Source organism: Somniosus microcephalus, chromosome 8 (genome assembly GCF_052327205.1).
Source record: "Somniosus microcephalus isolate GS21.2 chromosome 8, FLI_Smic_1.0, whole genome shotgun sequence".
Taxonomy (NCBI): Eukaryota; Metazoa; Chordata; class Chondrichthyes; order Squaliformes; family Somniosidae; genus Somniosus; species Somniosus microcephalus.
In genome coordinates this window covers 220,144,098-220,164,034 of record NC_140994.1, presented here as the reverse complement: position 1 = coordinate 220,164,034, position 19,937 = coordinate 220,144,098, and the positions used below count along the sequence as shown (strand labels likewise).

At 43.7% G+C, this 19,937-nt stretch overlaps 1 pseudogene; it reads right to left on the bottom strand.

Annotated features, from left to right (window-relative positions):
- LOC147114113 (uncharacterized) overlaps positions 1 to 19,937 on the bottom strand; it is a 92,869-nt pseudogene that overhangs the window by 31,659 nt on the left and 41,273 nt on the right.

The window sequence follows — 19,937 nt, the reverse complement described above, 5'->3', positions numbered from 1 at the left end:
GATGCAACAACTCAATAATATCACCAGCTACTTTTTAGATGCCTACCAACGAGAGGTTGAAGCTGGAGCGGGGAGTGGGTGCCACCACCATATTACGTGATAACACCAGAAGTTAAGGAAATAAGAAAATCAGCATCTAGGGCAGAGTGAAAGAACCTGGCATGGTTGGAATGATTGGCTTGGTGCAGGAAAGGACTCTGGGTAGCAAGGAATGACTATTTCATCTGTTAAGGAAAAATTGGAAAAATATTTGAAGCAGAGAAAGATACAAGGCAATGGGGGGATCGCAGGCCAGTGGGATTAATTTTGGATTGCTCTAGCAAAGAGACAGCACAAATGCGATGGGACAAATGGCCTCCTTCTGTGTTGTAAACTTCTATCTACAGCACTTACACATTTCATTCTTAAAGGGACAAACAAATAGATTCTATTTTACTGTTATAATGTTCCGGTCATAAAACAGGGCATCCTCAAAGTGCCACATTAGTATATATATATTTCCTACCTGTTTTGAGGCACTTTGTACAAAACACCAACTAAACCACAGCAAAACAGTCTTACAAAAATTATACAAACGGTGAAATTCGAACCATTTTCTGCTGTATTTTTTGATCTGGCCTCTCCCAAAAGGGAGTATCCAAACAACTGTTAATCTAGCGGAATTGCTAACAGTAACATAAATTAACCTCTACTTGGCCTCAGAAAGTGCCTCTTTAGCCTAGTTACCCACAGTGACAGGTCAGGCCACAGACAGCTCCATCTTGGCAGCTAAGCACGACAATCATGTTCCAGGCCCCAGGCTACCTGTGAGCAGTGCCAGAGGAGTTGAACTATTTTGGACTGGTCTGAATTCAAGTAAATGCCTCCTCAAAAAATATCCCTGACCAGGCTTTTACCTTCCGTAACCACTCCCCAACAATACTTAGTTATGTGAAAAGTGCTTCATTAATATAAGCTGTTGTATAGATAACCAAATATCGGCCATTCAGGGTTCCAATTTGCTTCACTGTTCATTCCGAATAAGCATGTGATAAAATAGATTTACTTTTTTTCCACCTCCTCAGGTTTGCAATAACAAGATTTAAGTTTAAAAAAAATTATATTTGTTACCTTTAACAGTTATTAGTGTAATAGTTGTCTGCTTTCTTGCATTTTGATTCTTAAAATAACAAGCAAAGTCTCCAGCATCTTCAAACAATACTGGTTCAATTTGAAGAGGAAAGCTTTTCCCATCAAAGCAAATCACAGATGGTTTCATCCGATTCCCAAAGTCTGGAATGTTTACAGTAATGTTTCCACCTCGGATAGCAGATGCTATTTGTTTATTTTCTTGATCAGAACTTTGCGATTTCCAATTCCATACAGCTTTTTTATACTTTAATGTACTTTTACAAATCAGGTTGAGCACACAGTCATCAGCTCTTGATCTGTACAATATATAATGGCCCAGAAATTCGGGTCCCAACGCGTGAGTAAGCACGGAGTACTCACGCGTGGACCCGATGGAGGTGCCAGTTTCTTGCATGCACTACGCATGCGCGGGAATCCGGCATTTCCGATCCTCTGAACGAAGGGGTTCAGAGGTGGAACGCGTGCGCGCGGGAGTCTGCGCATGCGCGTTGAACTTCCTTTTTTTTTTACAGGTTTGCCCGTGCGTGAAGGCCTCTACTTTTTACACATCTAAAAACCAGGCATAAGGACTTCATTTTAAAAGGTAAGTGGTCAATTAATTAAAATTAGAACATTTTTTCCACAGGTTTATTATTTTTAAATACTTTAAAGTAAGGTAAGTGTATTTTTAGCCCCGTTTTTTAATAAAATTATTTTTTTCAAAAATTTAAATTATTGTTTAAAATAGTTATTTAATGTTATTTATAGTTTATTTAAATAGTGTGATTTTTTTTCACATTTATTTTAAGGTTAAGTACTGTTTTGGGCGCCCGGAGTTTTCATAAGTTTGACAGTTCTTTCTGTCAGTCTCATGAATGGGCTTTTCCCTCCTCCGATTGGTTGCCCGTGGCTCACGTGATCCCAGCGGACGCATCGCACTAAGTACACTGCTGGATCACGCAAGCACAGTGTGCCGGGAGCTGGACCGGGCCACAGACAGGAAATCCACGCAGGGCCAGGCCTCAACTGCCGGCGCGCTAGGTAATTGTAGGTCGGGGGCTTGCACCCGCGGGAAGCCCCCGACATGAATTTCTGGGCCATATAATCTTCAAGTACATCTGTAACAGGGAGTAAGAATTGTAATATTTTCATGTGTTGAACTATCACCATTTCAGTAGAGATCAAAAGCCAACTATTGATCGGAAGTCACATGAACAGGTAGTTGCAAACACCGAACAGAGAGAAATTAAAATTAAAAATTACAGACACGTTTGTGATACACTTGATTAATTAAAGAGTTTTTATTCTAATCAATGCTGTAGAAAATACTGTGTTTCTGATGGCAAGATGTCCTTCAGAAAACAAGTTCATCTATTTACTAATCAGTTTTCCAAGAGGTGATTTTTGCAATTATTCCAGTGTTTATCTTTGCCATTGTTTTTTGACCTTTAAAATTGAGACATTTACATTAAATAAGGGAATCATCACAAAGGAACAATAATTTTCTTTTCTGTTATTGAATAATATCTTCCAATCAATGATCTCTGCAGTAAATCGATAAGGTGCCACATAAATGGTTACTGCACAAGATAAGAGCTCATGGTGTTGGGGGTAATATATTAGCATGGATAGAGGATTGGCTAACTAACAGAAAACAAAGAGTTGGGATAAATGGGTCATTTTCAGGTTGGCAAACTGTAACTAGTGGAGTGCAACAGGGATCAGTGCTGGGGCCTCAACTATTTACAATCTATATTAATGACTTGGATGAAGCGACCGAGTGCACTGTAGCCAAATTTGCTGATGATACAAAGATAGGTGGGAAAGCAAGTTGTGAGGAGGACAGAGTCTGCAAAGGGATATAGATAGGTTAAGTGAGTGGGCAAAAATTTGGCAGATGGAGTATAATGTGGGAAAATGTGAGGTTTCCCACTTTGGTAGGAAGAATAAAAAAGCAAAATATTATTTAAATGGAGAGAGACTAGAGAATGCTGTGGTACAGAAGGATCTGGGTGTCCTCATACATGAAACACAAGAGGTTAGCATGCAGGTACAGCAAGTAATTAGGAAGGCAAATGGAATGTTGGCCTTTATGGCAAGGGGGATGGAGTATAAAAGTAGGGAAGTCTTGCTACAACTATACAGGGCATTGGTGAGACCACACCTGGAGTACTACGAACAGTTTTGGTCTCCTTATTTAAGGAGGGATATATTTGCATTGGAGGCAATTCAGAGAAGATTCACTAGGTTGATTCCTGAGATGAAAGGGTTATCTTATGAGAAAAGGTTGAGCAGGTTGGGCCTATACACATTGGAGTTTAGAAGAATGAGAGGTGATCTTATTGAAACATATAAGATTCTGAGGGGACTAGACAGGGTAGATGCTGAGAGGATGTTTCCCCTTGTGGGTGAATCTAGAACTAGGGGGCATAGTTTCAGAATAAGGGGTCGCCCATTTAAGACGGAGATGAGGAGAAATTTCTTCTCTCAGAGGGTCGTGAATCTTTGGAATTCTCTACCCCAGAGAGCTGTGGTGGCTGTGTCAGTGAATATATTCAAGGTGGAGATAGACATATATTTGAGCTACAGGGGAGTCAAGGGTTATGGGGAACAGGCAGGAAAGTGGAGTTGAGGCCAAGATCAGATCAGCCATGATCTTATTGAATGGCGGGGCAGGCTCGAGGGGCCGAATGGCCGACTCCTGCTCCTATTTCTTATGTTCTTATACTAAATCCCATATATTTTCATTTACATAATAGGCAACATTTTCCCAAACTAAATTTATCTACATTGAAACTGCAGATATTCTTCATATTAATTAATGTTCATTTTTTACTTCAAATGACATTGATTAAAGCAGTATTGTACTGCATTGGGACGCAAACTGCCCACAGCCTCTCACTCATGAGTTCCTGTTCCTACTTTAGCCACCTGAGGGACATTTCATCAAATGAGATGGATGTAAAGTCAGATGATGACTGAACTCTAGATATGTACCTTTGATGTCGGGAAAACCGAAGCCATTGCCTTTGGTTCACGTCACAAACTCCATTCCCTTGCCACTGATTCGATCCCGCTCCCTGGCAACTGTCTGAGGCTGTCCAATTCTGTTAGCAACCTTGGTGTCATATTTGATCACAAAGTGAGCTTCCTACCTCATATCCGTTCCATCACTAAGACCGCCCATTTCCACCTTTGTAACATCATCTCCCTCAACTTATCTGCTGACAAAACTCTCATCTATGCCTTTATTACCTCTAGACTTGACTATTTCAAAGCACTCCTGGTCGGCCTCTCTAGTTTAACTCTTCATAAACTTGAGGTCATCCAAAACTCTGCCGCTCCTGTCCTAACTCGCACCATCCCGTTCACCCATCACCCCTGTGATCGCTGACCTACATTGGCTCCCAGTTAAGCAACGCCTCAATTTTAAAATTCTCATCCTTGTTTTCAACTCCCTCCAAGGCCTTGCCCCTCCCTATCTCTGTAATTTCCTCCAGCCCTATAATCCCCCTAGACTTCTGTGCTCCACCTATTCTGGCGTTTTGAACATTCCCAATTTTAGATCTCCACCATTGGCGGTCGTGCCTTCAGCTGCCTAGGTCCTAAGCTCGGGAATTGCCTCCTTAAATTTCTCCGCCTCTCCACTTCTCTTCCCTCCTTTAAGACGCTCCTTAAAACCTAGCTCTGTGACCAAACTTTTGGTCATCTGGCCTAACATCTCTTTATATGGCTCGGTGTATTTTTTTTTATAACGCTCCTGTGAAGCGCCTTGGGACATTTTATTATTTTAAAGGCACTACAGGAAACTCTTTTTTATCCGGCACCGACGGGACCGGCGTGGTGTCGGTTGATCAAAAAGTCCGGATTACAGAGAGGTATACTTACCAAGGTCCGAGAGCCCCATACATGGCCACAGGTGCAGGAGTCCCGATTACACGGCACTTGTGCAGGAGTCCCGGTTACACGGTCACAGATCCAGGAGTCCCTGTTGCACGGCCACGGGTGCAGGAATCCCGGTTACATGGCCACAGATCCAGGAACCCCGGTTACACGGCCACTAATATATAGTAAAACTTCCCTGAACCTACTCCTGAATTTTGCTGGTTAAAAGAGATAATCCTGCAGTATATATAAATATAAGTTGCTGTTATTGTTGAAAGAGTTGTGTGGGCTAATATGAAGGGTGGATATTAATTAAAGAATAGAAATAACATTTAAAAATTATGGCAATATTTTGTCTAAGTGATTGTATTTATACTCACAGGTCTTTACTGTTAGATTGTTCAGTACGGAATATTCAACTCTACTGTTTTTCTGTACTATACATTTGTACTGTCCTACATCATCCTCTGCAACACTTCGAATCATTAGATACCGCGTATTATTGATGTGAAGCTGATCAATATTCTTTCTTTTGTGTTGTTGCAGAGACACCTCTCGCTGCCATTGAAGACTCATTGCATCTGAGAGTTTGGAAATGGTACAAATGAATGAAACATCCATGCCTGGAGTGGCTGATTGCCATGTATTTGGCACAACTATAAAAATCAAGAACACACGTTATTTTCACAACTAAGAACATAGATGCCCTGGACTTGATTTTAACAGCTCTGAGGAGGCAGGTTTGGAGGCGTGTCAGCTGGTAAAATCAGAAAAAATGGCTTCAGACACCCAACCCGCATCCATCACAGGATGGTATGTTGCCTCCCTGGTTCCAGGGTCAAGGGTGTCACTGAACAGCTGCAGGGCATTCTGAGGGGGGAGGGTGAACAGCCAAAGGTCATGGTCCATATCAGTACCAAAGACATAGGTAGGAAGAGGGATGAGGTCCTGCAGGCAGAGTTTAGGGAGCTAGGAAAGAGGTTAAAAAGCAGGACCTCAAAGGTAGTAATCTACTGCCAGTGCCACGTGCTAGTGAGTACAGAAATAGGAAGATAGAGCAGATGAATGCGTGGCTGGAGAGATGGTGTAGGAGGGAGGGCTTTAGATTCCTGAGGAATTGGAACTGTTTCTGGGGGAGGTGGGACCTTTACAAGCCAGACAGGTTTCACCTCAACAGGAACGGGATGAACATCCTCATGGGAGGGTATGCTAGTGCTGTTGGGGAGGGTTTAAACTAGCTTGGCAGGGGGATGGGAACCTATATAGAGTCAATAGGGAGGGAAGAAAAACTGGCATTGGAAAAAAAACGTAGAAAGTAAATTGGAAGGACAGAGGAATCAAGGGCTAGATAGTAGTCAACAAGGATGTTTGCCTGTCCTAAATGGTATATACTTCAATGCAAGGAGTATAGCGAACAAGGAGCATGTGCTGAGGGCACAGGTAGATACTTGGGACTATGATATTATAGCTATTACAGAGACATGGCTGAAAGAGGGGCATGTATGGTTACAGGATTTTCAGATGGGATAGAGGGGGAGGTAAAAAGGGAGGGGGTTCAGGGTTTTGATTAAAGAAACTATTACAGCTGTGAAGAGGGATGATATGTTGGAGGGATCATCAAACGAGGCCATATGGGTCGAATTGAAAACAAAAAAGGGGCGATCACACTGCTGGGAGTGTACTACAGACCCCCAAGCAGTGAGAGGGAGATAGAAGAACAAATATGTAGACACATTTCTGAGAAGTGCAAAAATTATAGGGCAGTAATAATAGGGGATTTCAACTACCCCAATATTAACTGGGATAAAATTAGTGTGAAGGGTATAGAAGGTGCGGAATTCCTAAAATGCATCCAATCCAGGAGAACTTTCTTAGTCAGTATGTAGCAAGCCCAACAAGGGAGGGGGCGGTTCTGGACTTATTTTTAGGGAATGAAGCTGGGCAGGTAGAAGGCGTATCAGTGGGGGAGCATTTTGGTGCTAGTGACCATAATTCTGTTAGATTTAAGGTAGTTATGGAAAAGGACAAGGATAGACCAGGAATAAAAATTCTAAATTGGGGAAAAGCAAATTTTGATAAGCTCAGAGGGGATTTAGCCATAGTGGACTGGAAACAGCTACTTGAAGGTAAATCAGTGTCAGAGCAGTGGGAGGCATTCAAGGAGGAGATCCGGAGGGTTCAGACCAAACATGTGCCCTTAAAGAAAAAAGGTGGGACTAACAAATCTAGAGCCCCCTGGGTGTCTAGGGACATACAGGGTAGGATAAAGAAAAAAAGGGGGGCGTATGACAGATACCGAGGGCTAAATACTCCAGAATCTTAAGAGGAGTACAGAAAGTGCAGGGCTACAATTAAAAATGATATTAGGAAAGCAAAGAGAGAGCATGAAAAATTCTTGGCAAGTAAAATCAAGGAAAACCCAAAGATGTTTTATAAATATATTAAGAGTAAGAGGATAACTAAATAAAGGGTAGGGCCTATTAGAGATCATGAGGGTAATCTGTGCGTGGAGGCGGGAGACGTCGGTAGGGTTCTTAATGAATACTTTGCATCTGTTTTCACAAAGGAGAGGGGCGAAGCAGACTTTGCTATTGGGGGGAGGAATGTGAAATATTAGATGAAATAAACATAGTGAGAGAGGAAGTATTAACGGGCTTAGCAGCTTTAAAAGTGGATAAATCCCCAGGCCCGGATGAAATGTATCCCAAGCTGTTAAGCGAAGCAAAAGAGGAAATAGCAGAGGCCCTGACCATCATTTTTCAGTCCTCTCTGGCTTCAGGTGTGGTGCCAGAGAACTGGAGGACAGGTAATGTGGTACCCTTGTTTAAAGAGGGAGAAAAGGATAGACCAAGTAATTACAGGCCAGTAAGTCTAACCTCGATGGTGGGAAAATTATTGGAAAGAATTCTGAAGGACAGGATAAATCTTCATTTAGAAAGAGACGGATTTAATGAGATCATGGCTGATCATCCAAATTCAGTACCCTGTCCCAGCTTTCTCCCCATATCCCTTGATCCCGTTAGCCTTAAGAAATATATCTAACTCCTTCTTGAAAATATTTAATGAATTGGCCTCAACTGCCTTCTGTGGTGGAGAATTCCACAGGCTCACCATTCTCTGGGTGAAGAAATTCCTCCTCATCTCAGTCCTAAATGGCTTACCCCTTATCCTTAGAATGTGGCCCCTGGTTCTGGACCCCCCACCCCCACCCCCGCCATCGGGAACATCCTTCCTGCATCTAGTCTGTCTAGTCCTGTTAGAATTTTATAAGTTACAATGAGATCCCCTCTCATTCTTCTAAACTCTAGCGAATATAAGCCTAATCGACCCAATCTCTCCTCATACATCATTCCTGCCATCCCAGGTATCAGTCTGGTGAATCTTCGCTGCACTCTCTATATGGCAAGAACATCCTTCCTCAGATAAGGTGACCAAAACTGCACACAATACCCAAGGTGTGGTCTGACCAAGGCCCTGTACAACTGCAGCAAGACATCCTTGCTCCTGTACTCAAATCCTCTCGCTATGAAGGCCAGCATACCATTTGCATTCTTAACCACCTGCTGCACCTGCATGCTTACCTTCAGCGACTGGTGCACAAGGACACCCAGGTCTCATTGCACTTCCCCTTCTCCCAATCTATTGCCGTTCAGATAATAATCTGCCTTCCTGTTTTTGCCACCAAAGTGGATAACCTCGCATTTATCCACATTATAATTCATCTGCCATGCATCTGCCTAATCACCCAACCTGTCCAAATCATACTGGAGTTTCTTGGCATCCTCCTCACAGCACACACGCCCACCCAGCTGTGTGTCATCTGCAAACTTGGAGCTATTACATCTAGTTCCCTAGTCTAGGTCATTAATATATATTATGAATAGCTGGGGTCCTAGCACCGATCCCTGCAGTGCCCCACTAGTCACTGCCTGCCACTTGGAAAAAGACCCGTTTATTCCAACTCTTTACTTCCTGTCTGCCAACCAGTTCTCTATCCAAGTCAGTGCCTTACCCCCAATCCCATGTGCTTTAACTTTACACGCTAATCTCTTATACGGGACCTTATCGAAAGCCTTCTGAAAGTCCAAATACACCACATCCACTGGTTCTCCCTTATCTATTCTACCAGTTACATTCTCAAAAAATTCCAATAGATTAGTCAAGCACGATTTACCTTTTGTAAATCCATGTTGACTTTGTCCGATCCTGTCACTGTTTTCCAAGTGCTCTGCTATGACATCTTTTATAATGAACTCTAGCATTTTTCCCACTACCGATGTCAGGCTTACCGGTCTATAATTCCCCGTTTTCTCTCTACCACATTTTTTGAATAGTGGGGTAACATTAGCTACCCTCCAATCCATGGGAATTGTTCCAGAGTCTATAGAATTTTGGAAGATGACCAGCAATACATCTACTACTTCTAGGGCCACTTCCTGAAGGACCCTAGGGTGTAGATTAGCAGGCCCTGAGGATTTATCAGGCTTCAAATTCGTCAATTTCCCTAACACCATTTCCCTACAAATACTGATTTCATTCAGTTCCTCCCTCTCATTAGAACCTATGTTCCCTGACATCTCTGGGAGGTTATTTGTGTCCTCCTTTGTGAAGACAGAACCAAAGTATGTATTTAATTGGTCTGCCATTTCTTTGTTCCCCATTATAAATTCCCCTGATTCTGACTGCAAGGGACCTATGCTTGACTTCACCAATGTTTTTCTCTTCACATATCTATAGAAGCTTTTACAGTCAGTTTTTACGGCCCTGCAAGCTTACTCTCATAATTTAACCCTTTGTCCTCCTTTGTTGAATCCTAAATTGCTCCCAATTCTCAAGTTTGCTGCTTTTTCTGGCCCAATTATATGTCTTCTCCTTCGATCTTATGCTATCCCTAATTTCCCTTGTTAGCCACGGTTGAGTCACCTTTTTTGTTTTAATTTATGACAAACATGGATGAACAAATTCTGTAGTTCATCCATGCGATCTTTAAATGTTTGCCATTGCCTATCCACCGTCAACCCTTTAAGTAACGTTCCCCAATCCATCCTAGTAAACTCGCGCCTCATACCATCGTAGTTTCCTTTATTTAAATTCAGGACCCTAGTCTCAGAGTCAAATACTTCACTCTCCATCTTAATGAAGAATTCTATCATACTATGATCACTCCGCCCCAAGGGGCCTCGCAAAACAAGATTGCTAATTAATCCTTTCTTATGACATAATACCCAGCCTAAGATGGCCTGATCTCTAGTTGCTTCCTCGACATATTGGTCCAGGAAACCATCCCGTATACACTCCAGGAATTCCTCCTCTACGGTATTGTTACTAATTTGGTTAGCTCAATCTATATGTAGATTAAAGTCACCCATAATAACTGCTGTGCCCTTATTGCGCGCGTCTCTAATTTCCCATTTAATGCCATCCCCAAACTCAGCATTACTGTTTGGGGTCTGTATACAACTCCCACTAATGTTTTCTGCCCCTTGGTATTTCTCAGCTCTACCCTTACAGATTCCACATCATCAGAGCTAATATATTTCCTTACTATTGTGTTAATCTCCTCTTTAACCAGCAATGCTACCCCACCTCCTTTTCCTTTTTGCCTGTCTTTCCTGAATATTGAATACCCCTGGATGTTGAATTCCCAGCCTTGGTCACCCTGGAGTATGTCTCCGTAATCCCAATTATATCATATCCATTTACATCTATTTGTGCAGCTAATTCATCCACCTTATTATGAATGCTCCTCGCATTAAGACACAAAGCCTTCAGCCTTGTTTTTTTAACACTCTTAGACCTTTTAGAATTATTATTTACAGTGGCCATGTTTGAATTAAACCCTTGATTTCTCTGACTGCCACTTTTGCTTTTCTCCTTCCTGTCTTTTGCTTCTATATTGCTTCCCTTTCCTCTGTCTCCCTGCACAGGTTTTCAAACCCCTGCCATTTTAGTTTAAACCCTCCCCAACAGCACTAGCAAACACTCTCCCTAGGACATCGGTCCCGGTCCTGCCCAGGTGCAAACCGTCCAGTTTGCACTGGTCCCACCTCCCCCAGAACCGGTTCCAATGTCCCAGGAATTTGAATCCTTCCCCCTTGCACCATTCCTCTAGCCAAGTATTCATCTGAAATATCCTTCTACTTCTACTCTGACTAGCACGTGGCACTGGTAGCAATCCTGAGATTACTACCTTTGAGGTCCTATTTTGTAATTTACCTCCTAACTCCCTATATTCAGCTTTTAGGATCTCATCCCGGTTTTTACCTATATTGTTGGTACTTATATGCACCACGACAACTGGCTGTTCACCCACCCCCTCCAGAATGCCCTGGATGAATGTTCTTAATGAATACTTTGCATCTGTTTTCACAAAGGAGGGCCGAAGCAGACATTGCTATCGGGGGGATGAGTGTGAAATATTAGATGAAATAAACATAGTGAGAGAGGAATTATTCAGGGGTTTAGCAGCTTTAAAAGCAGATAAATCCCCAGGCCCAGATGAAATGTATCTGAGGCTGTTAAGCGAAGCAAAAGAGGAAATAGCAGAGGCCCTGACCATCATTTTTCAATCCTCTCTGGCTTCAGGTGTGGTGCCGGAGGACTGGAGGACAGCTAATGTGGTACCCTTGTTTAAAAAGGGAGAAAAGGATAGGCTGAGTAATTATAAGCCAGTCAGCCTAACCTCGGTGGTGGGAGAATTATTGGAAAGAATTCTGAAGGACAGGATAAATCTTCATTTAGAAAGACACAGACTAATCAAGGATAGTCAGCACGGATTTGTTAAGGGAAGGTCGTGTCTGACAATCTTGATTGAATTTTTTGAGGAGGTAACAAGGAGAGTAGATGAGGATAGTGCATTTGATGTAGTGTTTATGGACTTTAGCAAGGCTTTTGATAAGGTTCCACATGGCAGACTGGTCACGAAGTTAAAAGCCCATGGGATCCAGGGCAAAGTGCCAAGTTGGCATCAAAACTGTCTTTGAGGCAGGAAGCAGAGGGTAATGGTTGATGGGTGTTTTTGTGACTGGAATGCTGTTTCCAGTGGGGTTCCGCAGGATTCAGTACTAGGTCCCTTGCTTTTTGTGGTATATATCAATGATCTAGACGTGAATATAGGGGGTATGATTAAGAAGTTTGCAGATGATACTAAAATCAGCTGTGTGGTTGATACTGAAGAAGGAAGTTGTAGACAGCAGGAAGATATCAATAAATTGGTCAGGTGGGCAGAACAGTGGCAAATGGAATTCAATCCGGAGAAGTGTGAGGTAATGCATGTGGGGAGGGTTAACAGGAAAGGGAATACACATTAAATGGTAGGACACTGAGTAGTGTAGAGGAACAAAGGGACCTTGGAGTGCATGTCCACAGATTCCTGAAGGTAGCAGGCCAGGTAGATAAGGTGGTCAAGAAGGCATACGGAATGCTTGCCTTTATTAGCCATGGCATAGAATACAAGAGCAGAGGGATTATGCTTCAACTATATAAAACACTAGTTAGGCCTCAGCTAGATTACTGCGTGCAGTTCTGGTCACCACATTACAGGAAAGATGTGATTGCACTAGAGAGGGTACAGAGGAGATTTACAAGGATGTTGCCAGGAGTAGAGAATCTTAGCTATGAGGAAAGACTGGATAGGCTGGGTCTGTTTCCCTTGGAACAGAGGAGGCTGAGGGGAGACCTTATTGAGGTGTATAAAATTATGAGGGGCATAGATAAAGTGGATAGAAAGGACCTATTTCCCTTAATAGAATAAAACAAAAAGGGTGACTCAACCGTGGCTAACAAGGGAAATTAGGGATAGCATAAGATCCAAGGAGAGGGCATATAAATTGGCCAGAAAAAGCGGTAACCCTGAGGATTGGGAGCAGTTTAGGATTCAACAAAGGAGGACAAAGGGGTTAATTAAGAAGGGGACAATAGAATATGAAAGTAAGCTTACAGGGAACATAAAAACTGACTGTAAGAGCTTTTATAGATATGTGAAGAGAAAAAGATTAGTGAAATCAAGTGTAGGTCCCTTGCAGTCAGAAGCAGGGGAAGTTATAATGGGGAACAAAGAAATGGCAGACCAATTAAATGCATATTTTGGTTCTGTCTTCACAAAGGAGGACAGAAATAACCTCCCAGAGATGTTGGAGAACATATGGTCTGATGAGAGGGAGGAACTGAAAGAAATCAATATTTGTAGGGAAATGGTGTTGGGGAAATTGACGGGATTGAAGGCTGATAAATCCCCAGGGCCTGATAATCTACATCCTAGGGTACTTAAGGAAGTGGCCCTAGAAATAGTAGATGCATTGCTGATCATCTTCCAAAATTCACTGGAATCTGGAACTGTACCCATGGATTGGAGGGTAGCTAATGTTACCCCACTATTCAAAAAGGGTGGTAGAGAGAAAGCGTGGAATTACAGACCGGTAAGCCTGACATCGGTAGTGGGGAAAATGCTAGAGTCCATTATAAAGGATGTAATAGCTGAGCACTTGGAAAACAGTGACAGGATCGGACAAAGTCAACATGGATTTACAAAAGGTAAATCGTGCTTGACTAATCTACTGGAATTTTTTGAGGATGTAACTCGGAAAATAAATAAGGGAGAACCAGTAGATGTGGTGTATTTGGACTTTCAAAAGGCTTTCGATAAGGTCCCGCATAAGAGGTTAGCGTGTAAAGTTAAGGCACATGGGATTGGGGGCAAGGTATTGACTTGGATAGAGAACTGGTTGGCGGACAGAAAGCAGAGAGTAGGAATTAACGGGTCTTTTTCCGAGTGGCAGGCAGTGGCTAGTGGGGTACCGCAGGGATCGGTCCTTGGACCCCAGCTATTCACAATATACATTAATGATCAAGATAAGGGAACTAGATGTAATATCTCCAAGTTTGCAGACGACACAAAGCTGGGTGGGCATGTGTGCTGTGAGGAGGATACCGAGAAACTCCAGGATGATTTGGACAGGTTGGGTGATTGGGCAGAAGCGTGGCAGATGCAATATACGTGGATAAATGCGAGGTTATCCACTTTGGTGTCAAAAACAGAAAGGCAGACTATTATCTGAATGGCAATAGATTGGGAGAAGGGAAAGTGCAACGAGACCTAGGTGTCCTTGTGCACCAGTCGCTGAAGGTAAGCATGCAGGTGCAGCAGGCAGTGAAGAAGGCAAATGGTATGTTGGCCTTCATAGCAAAAGGGTTTGAGTACAGGAGCAAGGATGTCCTGCTGCAATTGTACAGGGCCTTGGTGAGACCACACCTTGAGTACTGTGTGCAGTTTTGGTTGCCTTATCTGAGGAAGGATGTTCTTGCCATGGAAGGAGTTCAGCGAAGATTCACAAGGCTGATCCCTGGGATGGCAGGAATGACGTATGAGGTGAGATTGGGTCGATTGGGCTTATACTCGCTGGAGTTTAGAAGAATGAGAGGGGATCTCATCGAAACTTATAAAATTCTGACAGGTCTGGACAAACTACATGCAGGTAGAATGTTCCCGATGGTTGGAGAGTCCAGAACCAGGGGTCATAGTCTAAGGATAAGGGGTAAGCCATTTAGGACAGAGATGAGGAAGAATTTCTTCACCCAGAGAGTGGTGAACCTGTGGAATTCTCTACCACAGAAGGCGGTTGAGGCCATTCTTTAAATATATTCAAGAAGGAGTTAGATATATTTCTTAGAGCTAAAGGTATCAAAGGATATGGGGAGAAGGCAGGTACGGGGTACTGAGTTTGGATGATCAGCCATGATCTCATCGAATGGCGGAGCAGGCTCGAGGGGCCGAATGGCCTACTCCTGCTCCTATCTTCTATGTTTCATGTTCTATGTTTCAGAGGGGTCAAAGGCTAGGGGGCACAGATTTAAAGTAATTGGTGGAAGGTTTAGAGGGGATTTGAGGGGAAATTTCTTCACCCAGAGGGTTGTGGGGGTCTGAAACTCACTGCCTGAAAGGGTGGTAGAGGCAGGAACCCTAACCACATTTAAAAAGTACATGGATGTGCACTTCGGATGCTCTAACCTGCAGGGCTACGGACCAAGAGCTCAGAAGTGGGATTAGGCTGGATAGCTGTTTGTTAGCCGGCGCGGACATGATGGGCCGAAATGGCCTCCTTCCGTGCTGTTACTTTCTATTATTCTATGATTCCATCCCTGCGATTTTTGTGAGTGTCTGTTCAGCTGCTCCCAAACTGAACTGACTCCAACCGGTGGAACAGGTAGTTAAGGCAGTTAAGAGCCTGTTAACTGCCTTGATAATCCTATTTTGACAGAGGTTTCCCATTTTCCTGCCTCTGGCTCCTGTTTCCCGTCTTGTCAGAAACAGTCCTGCTGCAAGGAGACGAATTGGTGGAGGACATGATCTGTTGTCATTATTGGTGCAGAACTTTAAAAGCGCTCCTGTAACCTGGCTGGCATTCAAGTGCAACAACTTTGTTGTTGGAGGTTTGGGATAAGATTTTGCAAATCTACTGACCTTGTGACTGGTCAAGCTGACACACATCTGCTGTTTGAACTGATTGGGAATAATTTCAGGCCACTTTGTGTGTGCGCTTGCAAGCTTCTTGCCTCAACTGAAATCTATAACAACGGGATGGGATCCATTTACATCCTCTCATCCTGGTCGTCAGATTTAGGAAGAGCTGCGTGGCTTAGTGCTGCCGGATGAACAAGTGGCTCAGCATACAGCCTCTTTGGAGGAAGATGAAGAGGATGAGGAAGAGGATGAGGAGGAGGACGAGGAGGAGGACGGGGAGTGACGCCATGAGGGGCCGGATGTGGCCAATCCAGCAGCAGGCGACCACATTGCTGGTCGTCAGGCAAGGGATGATCTCATCCATGCCAGATTCGCGTAACCTTACGCTTCAACCACAGGTGGCTGGCACATGGAGATGAATATACGTCTGAAAGTCTCAAAACCCCAGGCATCATCTGTCCAATAACAGGTGGTTTGCACTTAGTGTCATCACCAACATTCTACATGGAAATGACTCTGAGCCCTCACTCTTGAACTTCCATTTCCCAGAACACAGAGGCCACACTTTAGGTGATCTCAGCAGATCATTAAACCTTTTTCCACATTAAACCCATGTGCGTCTGCACACAGACCTCAAGCTCAACTCGCCAGCAATTTGCAGCCAAGCTGCCTTGGTTTGCTGAGGAGGTCTCCTCCTTCCGTTTCCAGGGAAGAGGAGTTCCTGACATCCTCTAACTCCCTCAACAAGATCATGGAGAGAGCGCTCATTGAACTTGGGTGCAGCCTTAGTTATTGGGGCTGCCGTTCCTGCAGCAGCCAGCACCTTTGAGAGAAAAAAAGCATCAATATTACTAAGCCAATGATTGGAACAAATCTGGCATCTTTTTCATTTCATAATCAGATAATAAATTGATATATGAAAATATAAATATCTTTCTGGAATAATATGAACAGCAATTTCATTCATTAAATTTTGTTCATAACAGACGCTGTTAACTCCCCTTTCCATATAATACAGCACCAATCCATCCCATTGACATTTTTCCCAAAGGGGACATGGCCCCTTTAAATTTTCTTTCAAACAATGCGTCATCAGAGGTGAGAAACTAACAGCCTCCAAGCAATTGCCTGGAGGGACCCGCACGTTGGCCGTAACGAGGCCATTCAAGGCAAAATCGTAAGCTCTGGGGGGCGGCAGCCGGGAGCAGGTCGGAAAGCCTCCGAGCAGCGGACCCACACTCAACCCGCCTCCATTCATAAAATCGTGGCCACTGTGTCTGATCTACAGTATATTGGTAGCTTTCAGTGGAAAGTTAACACAACAGGTTAATAGTTTCTGGCTTTGGCAACGCAAAACATTTGCTGAGATTCTGTAATACTGGTTGCTCTAAAATATTTATCAATCACTGCAATAACAAATTACAATGAGTAAAGAAATCAAGTAAGAATTCTTTGGCTTGTTTCCCATTTAATTGTGGGTTTCTCTCACAATATCATATTCTAAAGCATCTCTGCAAGCCTCACGCACTGCCAGTCTGTAATTACTTATTGAAAACTTTGGCCGTGATTTTAATAAAGGAGGCGGGAAGGGGGCGGGTCAGCTGATTTTTGGGTTCCAGTCCCGCCCCCAGCTGCCTCCGCTCTGCAGATGTGATTTTTCCTTGATTGGCCTTGTTGAGCCTGCCCTGCGGGCTTACTGTCATCTGCCGGTATCCTTAAAGGGACCATGCACAATTTTATTTTGGCAGTTGATTTTTCAGTTTTTGATAGCATTGAGGTACTGAAAACACTGACAATCACTGCACAAAGGTGAACTCTTGCACCCAGGCTCTCCAGTGACTCCCTCTGTATGCTTATGGAGGGAGTCACAGTACGCAGGTAGGTTCTCTTCCCTTCCAAGGGCGGAAGAGACCTCCCCAGGACACCAACTTACCTTGCACCTCCACCCAACCCTCTCTAGCTACTTTGTCACTTCCCCATCTCACTAGCCACCCCTCACACTCACCCTCATTCTACTGCAAGTATACCAACTAACAACACACAAGGATGTGCATTTGAGAGGTTTAGCCAATATCCATGTGAAGTTTCTGGTAATGTGTTGTCATACAGTGACATCTCTTTTTCAAAAAGTGCCCATTGTTGGACAGATCTGAGCAAACATTGAGAAGTGTCTTACTGAGTTCCAGTTGTTCAGTCATAACTCCCCCCCCCACCACCCCACCGCCCTGCTATAGTGTTGTGCGTGCATGGAATGGCTTGGACATTAAAGGGATGTTTCATGGTGCTGGTATGGAATGGTGTCAACCTGGCGCATCATGTGGCAGCCAAGGTTTACAGCATCAAGTGAAGAAAGTCTGGCCATGGTGATGCCATCACTGGCCTCCTGGCCAGCAATTTTGTCAGGGGTTAATGCCCTGTGTCCAGTGCAGCATCAGGTGATGAACATAAGAACATAAGAAATAGGAGCAGGAGTAGGCCAATCGGCTCCTCGAGCCTGCTCCGCCATTCAATAAGATCATGGCTGATCTGATCCTAACCGCCAATCTACTATCACAGAACCATCTCCTGAATCTAACAGAATTAGACACACGAAATAGGAGCAGGATCAGGCTACATGGCCCCTGGGCCCGCTCCGCTACCCACAGGGCCATGTCCGATCCGAACCTAGACTCATGTCCAAATTCCTGCCCGCAAAGGCAAAGGTTGGTGATGTTGGTGTTGGGAATAATTGTGGAAGAATTCGGAGGACCAAGGTATGATTGTTTCATTGGCTCCGATGTTGCTGGAATAGATGGCAGCTGCAGGTGAGATGTCAGAAGCGATCTGTCACTGGTGAGAGAGGTTCTCCCAATGAGGCGGCACTGGACATACAGTTGGATTTAAAAACTTGTAAGCTGAAGAAATCTGTATATGTATTAAAAATGCAGTAACTAACATTTTCTTTGCTCTGAAACTCACCATGTGCAACATGGCATCCTTCACACCACTTCTGGAGCTGTCATCTTTTTACAAACATCAGACCAGACTCACAACATGCCAGGTTGAGCTGGCGTGTTCCCCGAACAGCGGGTTTCTTACCCGCTGTCAATCTTTGCTATTTTGACAGCTGACCAGCCTCCAAACCCGCTCCCTCAGCGTCGGCAAAATTGCGGCCTTTGCTTTGTGGTGTCCCATATAAATAAAGAATCTATTTAAGAAGTGACTATAGAGCAGAGCAGTTAAAAGAAAGACTAATTAAATAGTGCTTTTGTAATATCACTGCTAATATCTACACTAAAAATCCAGCAGGTGCCATTACACTTAAAGGTGAGGCACTTGGCTCACCATGAGTGCAGATTGGAAAATTGCACAGAGTGTGCCACGATTTTCCAACCCATGGTCATGCTGGGCCAGATATCAAGCCAGAAGCATGGACTCAGAAAACCTGTCCTATGAAGTGAACTTCCTCCAATGACTCAGTGGGTAAATGCACTGTGTGGTGTTGTGCTGAGCTACCCAGGGCTAGAATTTCCCAGGTTTGATTCCCAGCCTGTGTTGTGTTAGCTAGAGCGTTGGTCAGTGAAGCAGCAATTCGTCTCAATGCCCTCGAGTCTAGGAAGGGGAAAAAATCAGTTAGGTTACCACACCTGATTGTTATCCAGTGCTGGAAAGTGCAACTGTATGTGAAAGATGGCAATGGGTGAGATTGAATGCAGCTGTGAATTCTCTCTTCCCCATGATAAAATAGGCTCATGTATGAAGAATCACCGGTATCTGTGAAACCATTGTCTAGCATAAGTCATCATCTTCAGGAAAGGAGCAATAAAGAACAAAATTAGAAAATATAAAGCTTCCTGAAAATATTTACTTATATTTTCCATGTTGTATAAAGTACTGACACAATATGTTAAAATTAGCTTGCAGAATATAGTAACCTTTTTACTGTAAGATTAGGGGCTAAAAATTCCAGTGCGCTGAAAAGATGCCGGTGCCACTGCGGGCTACAGTTAATGACCGCCCGAATTAATCGCGCAGGCAGCACCGGTATTTTGGTACTGCCTGCTGTTTAACATTAGTGCAGTGCTAAACTTACCATGTAAAGCTGTTTTTCGGGCGCTACACTCAGCAGGAGGCCCAATGTAATGTGGCTGTAGTGCTCCTGGAGCAAGAGCAGCCTTCTCTTAAAGCAAAGCTGTCATTTTAGAAAGCAGTGCCGGTTCCTTAAAGGGGAACTGCCTTCTAAGATGGAAAAAAAAATCATTTATAAATAGGCAGTTTTTAGCCCTTAGAGCTCAACTACCCTCTGAAAAAAATAAACAGTAAAAATAAGTCCCAAATGGCAATCTTCAGCTCTTAAAGCTGAATTGCCTTCCGCACCTAAAAAAATGCTAAAAGTGCTTCAGCACAAACACAAATGGCTCAACAAGCCAGGGAAGGGGCACCCAGGGTCTCACACACAGCTCTCCAGCTTTGTGCAGGGGGTCAACACTACAGGAGAGGTCCT